The sequence below is a fragment of the Castor canadensis genome, chromosome 10 (genome assembly GCF_047511655.1).
Source record: "Castor canadensis chromosome 10, mCasCan1.hap1v2, whole genome shotgun sequence".
Taxonomy (NCBI): Eukaryota; Metazoa; Chordata; class Mammalia; order Rodentia; family Castoridae; genus Castor; species Castor canadensis.
Window position 1 is genome coordinate 76765203 of NC_133395.1, and position 9173 is coordinate 76774375.

The following is a 9173-nucleotide window of genomic DNA, read 5'->3' on the forward strand; positions in this document are numbered from 1 at the left end:
TAGAGCGGTGTGGTTGAATAGCCGGGGGTGGGGGCTGGGAGTTACTGTTTGATGGGTAGAGAAAGTCCGTCTTGCAGACCAAAAAGACTTCTATGAGTGAACAGTGGTGACGGTTGCACAGGTGTCTAAGGCCACTGACCTGGACACTTAAAATGGTTAGGATGGTAAACTTTATGTCATGTGAATTTTACCACAAGGCGTTTTTTGTCTTTTTTTTTTTTTTTAGTGTAACCAGGGATTGAAATATTATAGAAGACAAAAGGGTAGTTTTCATAAAGGTCTCTTGCTTCAAGGATTTCAGGCCAAGTAGTCTCCCGCTTTCTAGGCTTCTTGTCCTGGGCCTGGGTGAGGTTTGAGGGTGTGCAAGCATTCCATCCATTGGTGGAGTTGTGCACCTGCATTCTAACATCGCTCAACTCCTAGGTGAGTGAGAAGGCCTGGCCCTCAGGCAGGAGCTGTGGTTCCATGCATCCGTCTTGCTGCTCTCTGCCACCCCCACCTGTCTCTGCTTCACCCAGCAGAACAGAGGCTCAGTGCACACTTCCAGCTTCTGACAGGAACCAGCCTTCTCTGTTGCTCATTCTCTGCCTAGTGCTGGCTGTAGTTATTAAATACCGTCCATGCCACCTCCCTCCAGTATAGCTCCCACTGCCCTGGACACTGATATCCAAGCACTGAAGGACTTCTTTCTGTTCTTCTGAAATGCAGTTGCAGTTCGGAGCACCTACAAGCCCCCGGCACAACCAGATTGGCTGGGTTTTGCCTCAACGACATTTTTCTTCATGTTTGCCCTGAGGGACTGACTCTTTTTTTACTCCTGTTTGAGACTGCTCTGCTTTTTGGTTTCTGGTAATGTAAAGTATGGGAAAGAATACAGAATCATAACTTCTGTCCCTTGGAGTAAGGTAAATCTTCCCAAGTAATTATGTTTGCCATAACTGAAATGTCAATAAGATAAAAATGTCTGCAATCCTCTTTTATGCTATTTGAATTTCAGATACATTAGGAGTCCCTTGAGAATGTGACATTAATTTAGGGCCATAAATAAATACTGTAAGTCTAATATGTTCTATGCTTCCCCTGGCTTATTTCATGTACTTGTGGTGGGATAAACTTCAGTTATTATGGAAAAGCACGCAATCTATAGCATACATAGGATCCACCTCAGGAAGCCTGATGTATTCAAATCAGTTTTTCTAATGGCCCAGATTCCCTTTTTGTTCTTTTTGTGTTATAAATACTAAAAAGGTAATCACTGAAAAGCTTGTAAGAGGCTTTCTTAGCCAAATGAGAATCCTCTAACATTTTATCTAGGGTCTCAGAAAGGCATTTCTCCAGAGAACAGTACCCAGTGACAAAAGCATTCAAACATGATTATAAAATTTACACAGTGCTGATCTGTTCCTTCAGATCTTCCATATTTTGACTAATTTGGTTCAAGAAAGTCCATTTCTTCTTTTACCAGATATTCGTGTCTCAACAGGTGCTTGCTGGTCGCCTATTTTACACTTGCACGGTGTGACAGCCATAAACATACCAGCTGTCGTCCTGCTCTTAGGGAGTTTACATCCCAGGCAAATACCATGAAAAACTAAACACAGTGATATGATAGAAACTTGAGGGGTTATGTAAAGGTCCTCCTCTGGGTTATGGAGGCTTGATTCCTCGTGTCACAGGTGTCAGAGGAAGAGCCTTCCAGACAAAGGGAAATGGGAGTGACAGGTGCTCGAGGTAGAAAAGAACTTGGTAACCTTATCCTGAATTTTATATCTCCTTTTCTCTTTATTTTAAAATAACTTTATCACTTATGTATATATAACAAAATAATATATGGGTGAAGTTTCTTTTTAACTTTATACAAAATGTACCGCACCAAGTGAGGTCTGCAACTTGCTGTTTTCACTCAACACACTGTTTCTAAGATTCATGTATGTTACAGAACACCATTGGAGTTCATTCAGTTTTTCACTACTGTACAATATTTTGGGGTTGTTTCCAGCTTTTGTTATTAAGAACCCATGTGAACATTTCATAAGAACTATTTTATGTATGCTAAAGTATTTGAGATTGTGCCAAATATTTTTGCAGTGTGGCTGTGCCAGTGTGCATGCCCACCAACGGTGTATAAGCACCCTCATTTGCTCTCATCCTTTCCAACACACGATATGGTTAACCTTCTTAACTTGGCCGATCTAGTGTTATAAAACATCTCACTACGGTCCATGGTCTCACTTGGTGTTTCCCTGGTTACTTACCAATGAGACGAGCACCTGCTCTTGTGGTTAGATGACATAAACTTTTCTCTTGTGTGAAATACCAGTTCATATCTTTTGCCTTTCTTTCAGCTGCATGTCTATCCCATATATTTGTAGGAGTGACCTGCATACAGTCATTCATGGTATTCATGGGTACACAATTCCAAGGAAACTGCCATTGAGGAAAACCAGGAATGCTCACGACACACAGAGTTCAGGACTCTAAACTCACTCAAATTGACCCATACCATACCTACAGTGGGTATGAGCATTATAGCTTGACACCACATGGAGTAGGCTACATTGCTGTCACAAAATTACTGTTGTACACATGAATACTGCTCACCCAAAGCTAGATCTTATTTCACGCTCATTATCTCGAATACTGGGGATGCTTGATCCATTTTTCCATAGTGCCTCCCAACTTCTGATTAAAGACATGTCACCTTTCAACACATCTCACATTGTCACTTGATCACTTTTATTAAGCTCATCCACTTTTACCTTGCATTTGGGGGGGCACCATTTGCTTTTGGGGAGGCAGATTTTCACAAAATGGTGGGCAGGGAAACAGATCATGTGGTTTAAACACAACAGATGATAACACATCCATTGAGAGTTTTCTGCATCAGCTGAGCTGGCTAATTTCCATTCAGGAATTTAATTTTTCACTTTTAATGTTTCTTTTTTAATTCTTACTATACTTTAATCTCACATTTCAGCTGCTTTTTGGAGTGTGTTTCAGAGTTGGCATATAACCACACCTAACAGTTTTCCTGTGATTTTGTATTAGTCATTTTATATTTTAGGGTCTGAAATATATCATGTTCATAAACAACACTTTGTAAGTGTTCACCAGTTTTTTTTATTTCTATCCCTTCAACATCTGGTCATTCATACCAAACTACATCACTGAAAATAACCAGAGATGATAATTTACAGTCTAACCTCTATGTAGAAGTTCTACTTGACTCAGAAGACAAAAGACTGTCCTGCTCTAGAAACCTACAGGTTAAGGTTTCAGTCCTCAAAACTAAACATACTGTTGCAGTGCAGTCACACTTTCTGTTTATAGTCACACGTGAGAACAAAACATAGATATCCAAACTGCAGTGATCTAACTCCCACGTCAAAGATAAAACACAAAAGGACTTGAAGATAGGCTGCAATTCCATTGCAAAGATTTGAAAGCCTAAACCTTCAGTCCTAGCTCCTACATCGTTCTTTAGTTAAGGTCATTACCACTCTTTACTAGGTTTGAGGCAGTAATCTATGTTAACATGTGTTTGAACAAAGAGTACACTTACTACATGAACTTGGTTCCTATGCCATAGTATTATTTTTGCCTTTCTCCCAAAGAATCACATGCTCTTAAAGTAATAGACTTTTAAAGTCACATTTTTGCAAAACTCTGTCATATACCCAGCTTAAAAATGAAGCTGCACTTGGCTATAATAATAATAAATGTGCCATTTACCAGATACACAAGTGTCTCTACCTGGAGGATAAAGTTGTATTAGAAACTGGACTCTTAAAAAAAGAGAAAGAAACTTGACTCTTTGCTTATTCAAAGAGAAACATTCTGTAAAAAAATAAATAGATTTGTAAGAATAATGTGTCAGACCCTTTGGCAAAGGTCCGACAGGGGATAGCAAAAGAGATCCAAGAATACTGTCACCTTTTTTAAATAAAGCACGTTGTATTACTCAGCTTTATAATGGCTGTTGATTCTCTGTCATCGGGGAGCCTGCTCCATGTTCTTTGGAACCAGAAATACAAGAGATGTAGATAACCACATCTATCGTATCACTGCAGAGCTCATAGGTTTGCATGTTCGCTGGAGTACTCTCAGTGGCAATATAAATTTTACCATGTCAAATAGAAATGCCTTTTCAATTCCAGAATTTGAGATAAAGATGTTTAGCAGACTGTCTAGAGTTTGGAGATGTAGAACAAGTTTCTGAGTCACTTGGCTAAAAGCCTCGAGTATTGAATGATCAAATATGCTTGTTAGATAAAAGCCGAGGTGCATTTTGTCTGACCTAGCATCTGCAAGGTAATAACTCACCCTCTAGTGGATGTCTCTTTGGGTATCAATTTTGTGGTCATCTGACAGACCATCCTCTTTACGAATAAATACCTCAAAGTTGATGTAATGTTCACACGAGGTGGAGCTGGGCCAGGATGCCCTGGTAATCATCCTGAGAGCTGATGTCAAAGAATCAGTGTTTCTATTCTCCTGAAGATCGCTGCATAGTCAAAAGCAGAATCAAAAAAGCCAGTTGTCCTGGGAAATCCCAAATCTGAAAATTGACAAAGTTGCCATTGGAAACATCTTCTGGACAGATCTTGTTGGTCCTCTCCAAGAACAGTGTTCTCTGGGAGACATCTTGTGAAAGACACCTTTCTCAGTAGAGGACTTGCCGCTTCTCCTTGGCCAGGGGAGAATTGAGCAGGATTCTGGGCTTCACCTCAGTGCTGAAGGGATGGTGGAAGTCCACAATTCCCTCATCCATCCTACTGTCAGCATCCGAGGAGCCAGGCCATCCCCATCGTCCACAAGCCCCACCAGCTCCCCTCTCCCTTTCCCTCCTCCTTCTCCTCCTCCTCCTCCTGAAGCTGCAGCTTCCCCAGCATCTAGCTCATCAAAGCCCACTGAAGATGGGGCTGGGTGGGAGTTGTCCCAGCCTCCCCACCAATGATTCACGGCCTGTTTCTCTTGATATTTCATTTGATTTTTTATTTATAGCTTTCTTTTTATTTATCTTGCTAGTTAAAATCACATGTAATAATCACATGTAATAAATCCACAAATAAAGCAGACTTAACTGACTTAACTCTATCCTGTTTACTTATCCTTTGTTGGTTATATGTAAGAAAATGACTTCAAATTTCTTTATGCCATTTTTTAAGAAGTCTTAATTTTTCAGATAATCAAATTTTTCAAGTGGTCAATCTGTTCTTTCATTAGTTAATGTGTCTTGTTTAAGAAATTTAAAGGTCAGAACGATATTCTTCCGTAATTTGTCCTAAAAGTATAAAATTTCTGCTTTTTGCATATTAAGGACTTAATCAAGTGGAATTGATTTTTGCATTTTGTAGGAGGTGAGAATTCAACTCTAGATTTATCCATATGGATACTCAGATGTTCCAGAATCATCTATTAAATGTTTCCGTCTTCTCAATTATCTGCAATGCCACTTCTACATAAAGATCCATTGGTATGCAGGCTTCTTTGTGAGCCCTTCATTTTGTTCTACTTCATCTATCCTTGCACCAAAATCCATACATTGACAATGTCCTTGTTTCAGCTAGGGAAAGTCTATCTCCTTTAATGCTTCTGGGCTATTTTTGATCCTTTACTCTTCCACATAAATTTTGGAACCAATCTGTCCATTTCAATGAAAATTCCATTCAGTTTTGTTTGGAATTTGGAGAGGACTGATACCTTCATGACATTAAGAGTTCCTTCCAAAATCTTGACTTCCACTCCATTTATTTAGGTTTTCTTTAATATCCTCCACTAAGATTTTATGATATTCTGCAGATAAGCCTTGCACACATTTTCTAGTGTGGCAGATAGACAGTTGCCTACAAAAACATTTATTCACCTTTTCCTAGGCACTTATTGAGGGATTTTATCCACCCAGGAGTGCCTGCCACTTAAAGAAATACTGCTCTCCAAGACTTTTCTTCACGTGGTGTTGACCACATTGACGTAGGAATGACCCAGCCTTCACTATTTAGATGAGAACCGTGGAAATGATCTTGCAACAGTGTGGAAGAACCTCAGTCCTTGGTTGACCAGTGAAAGCACATTTGTCCCACCTGCCAGACCAGCCAAGCTAGATACTTCTGTCTTATTTAAGCCATGGCATTAGGGCTATTGTGTTATATATAGTATGTTATCTTTCTATACAGTTAAATTCTCTTTAGTGGTATGTTCCTTGGAATGTTTTACATCTATGCTTTAGAGTGAGGTTGAGCTGAAATTTGCCTTTATTCTATGGTCCTTTTCTTATTTCAATAGCATAAAATATGTTCAGAATATTCCCACTCTCAATTCTCTGAAAGAATTTACAGGTGATAAAGTGATCTGTTCCTAGAAATCTTGGTTGAGCTCTGCTGTAAAGTCATATAGGTGTCCTGTTCTTGTTGGGAAGAATTTTTACTACTGAACAATTTTACTTCTTTAATCCTTTTTTGTTAATAAGTGCTATTTCCATACAGCTTTAATTTCCTTTCTTAAATTACTGACAATGCTAAACACTTTCTATGTGTCTATTAATTATGGGTTTCCTATTTTGTGGGCTGCCCGTTTATTTCCTTTTCCCGTTGTGCCCATTTGGATTAATTCCTCTTCCCCTCTTAAGTGGATGAAACACCTCCAATGGTGTTGATTTGGCCCATATTTCTTGCAGTCAGAAGTCACGCAGCCACGCCCCACTTAATTAACAATGCAGAGTTTGTGTGCAGATGAGTGTGAGAACAAACACTACTGTTGTAAGCCGCGGAGCTTTGAGGGGATTTTTTTTTTATGTGTAAGTACAGTAACAATAGCTATGATATGTCTATTTAGCTATTAGGATGTTAAAATTCTTCTTATCAGTCTTTAGGATTTTAAATATAATTACTAGCTTATTGCTCTATTTCCCCCTGTTATACTTTGCCTTGTATTTTAAGGATTTCTTAAATTTTACACAAAGGAAATGTTCATTTTTAGTTAAATTTGCCCACTTTTTCCTTTGAGACTTTTCTGTGCTTGACCTTAGACAGTTTTTCCCAATTCTGAGAATTTTACAAATAATTCCATTTTCTGCTTTTCTAAAACTTTTAAAATATGTAATTTTGTAATCTAACAGGAATAAGAGAGACATATTAATCATTCCTGGGTCTTCCTATTTTTCTCCTGAATTCAATATAATATGAGGGAGAGTCATAAAATAAATTCAATTTCCAATTGGAAAAATGTTTAAGTTGAAAACTCATTAAGATTGTACAAGTAAGTACCCTTTTATCTGTTTGTTTTTTACTTTAAATTTTAAATTAAATTAGCCTACCAATTTAACTAATCCAATTACATTGTGTTTAACCAAGCTGAAATTAAGCTTTCCTTTGGTGCCTAATTCCTCTAGAGAATTTAAATTTACCACAACCTCCTAGTATTCCACATCTCCCTTCCTTATTAGTCAAAATAATGTTGTTTTAAAATAAATTTATTCCCACTTTCTGGTTCTGTAACTTAGAATTGAAGAGTTACAATTTATTATTAAAAGGACTAGAAAAATGTTGCATGAATAACATTCCCCTACTGAAGGTTGGCAGGAGTGGACATCTGTCCTTCAGAGAGCCTTCCCCAATTCCCCCAAGGGTGGGGATTTGTTGTGCAGTCCTACCACGGTATGTATGTGAGACTTGGACTGTAATGTACTTTTGCTTCCATATTTGTTCAGCCTATTTGGCCAAGTTCACACCTCATTCAATTCTAGTTGTCTAGCACCAATCCTGGAGCTTAGCCCATGGAAGATGTACAGTAATTCGGAAGATTGAACTGGGTAACATCAAAGTGAATGGCCTTTTTTCTTAGTTTCTGTTCTCTTTCTAGAACAGTTAGACATGACCAATACACAGTTCATTTCAACTTTTGTTGAAATGGTTGTTCTCCTATGTCTCTCACTCTAGATAGTTTTTGGAGAGTCAGATACCACATAGGAGGTAGGAAAGGGAAAACGCAGAAAGGTTGTCCCTGGTTTCTAAAACTAAGTTATTCTAGCATGTAATATTATCAGATTGGGGCAACAGCCAGCTTAAAGCAGGTCACATCCTTCCCCTGAGCTGCAATTTTGCCATCTGTAAATCGCAGTGTGGCATCTCATGCCACAATCTGTTAGGTTCCTACAACTGTAATTCGCTACAGAAGTCATCAGAGTTAGCCATTCATTAGGCAGCCACATTGCAAAGTGAAGGCCAGGGGGCTTTGGAGTCAGGCGGACCTGGCATTGAGTCTGAACTGCATGGCACAAGCTTAAAGACCTTGGGCCAGCGACTTAAATTCATTGAAACTCAGTTTTCTGTGGGAAGTATAACGCATCTCTTGCAAAGTTGTGAAATTTAGATGAGACAAAGCACGTGAAGTGCATGCCCCTGTGCTGAACACAGTGCGGTTCAGACAGGGACTCCAGTTGTGTAAATCACAAACCCGTACACATGCACAGAGGAAGCTCATCCTTCACCCTTCACTTAGCCACCATCATGTATGTGCATGTGGCACACAGACACATACCTGCACAACAACAGGACAGGTAAAGATAGCACAAGTCACCAGTTTTAATCCAGTTGTTTTGTATGGTTTTGATCTTATCATTACCAAACAGAGAGGTGATTTCTTATTACAGAGGCAGCAATTTAAGGGTTAAATGTTAAAGACTTCATGCCTTGCTATCATAAATATACAGTTTGGTCCATCATCCTGAAAGACACAATCCCAAATATTGAAAATCCTGAAAGATCAAAATCCCTAAACTCTAAAATACTATAGTCTAAAATCCTGAAAATCTAAAATCTTGAAAGAATAAACTCCAAAATATATAATTCTGGAAATGATAAATTTTAAAATCTTTTTTTAAAGCTTCATTTATACTTTTAAAAGGGAATTTCTTTGAAAAGTATATGAATCATGGTAGAACACTTCTTTGGCTGCCTTACATGATCAAAAATAAGCCATGATGACATGCACATCTTTGCAAGCACAAACACCCAGGTCTACTAATCACAGTGCCATGGTCGAAGATGAAATGGTGGAAAAGTGAACTAGTAAAAGCATATCACTGCACTTAGTAACTCTTGCTCCCAGCTTTATAACTTTGGTCATCTCAAAGACCATGATTCACGATCTAAGTCTTTTAATGAAGACCAACA

The 9173-nt window shown here is 38.6% G+C and overlaps 1 pseudogene; it reads right to left on the reverse strand.

Moving 5' to 3' along the window:
* Positions 1–3873: 3873 nt before the first annotated feature.
* Positions 3874–4901, reverse strand: LOC109694707 (ras-related GTP-binding protein D pseudogene; annotated as a pseudogene).
* Positions 4902–9173: the final 4272 nt, after the last annotated feature.